The sequence below is a fragment of the Marmota marmota genome, unplaced genomic scaffold (genome assembly GCF_001458135.2).
Source record: "Marmota marmota marmota unplaced genomic scaffold, marMar, whole genome shotgun sequence".
Classification (NCBI taxonomy): domain Eukaryota; kingdom Metazoa; phylum Chordata; class Mammalia; order Rodentia; family Sciuridae; genus Marmota; species Marmota marmota.
This window is the reverse complement of record NW_026000211.1, coordinates 40386559-40387102: the sequence shown is the minus strand read 5'-3', so window position 1 is coordinate 40387102 and position 544 is coordinate 40386559.

Genomic DNA, 544 nt, shown 5'->3' with positions numbered 1-544 from the left:
TGTGTGTTTGTGTGTGTGTGTGTATACATGTGCATATGAATGTTGTTAGACATGTGCAATTGCCATCCCCTGAGAAGGCTGTGGTTGATTAACTGTAAAAAATAGGATGAGAAATTCAGTTTTGATATGATATACAGTGTTTGAGATATTTACAATGTATCTAAATACAGTTATCCAATACAAAATTGAATATAGTACTGGTCTTGAGATAGCATTTGGTAATTAGCATATGAATAGCATTTGAAACACTGTATTATGCAAATATTGGTTTCTATGTCTATAAACATCTTCATTTCAACTTCATTTTAGAAGAACATAGACTCTACTTTGACAGCATTTTATTCTCTCTTCCATTTGGGTGTATATGCATTTGTATGTTTTTAATTAGTGATCAAGTGTCAACATGAGTTTTGCTCCTTGAAAGGTATCTATTATTTGTTTCTGAAGCCACTTTAAAGATTTCTTTCTGTCTTGATCTATCAAAATATTTACTATTGAGACTGGGGTTGTGGCTCAGCGGTAACGCTCTTGCCTAGCATGTGTG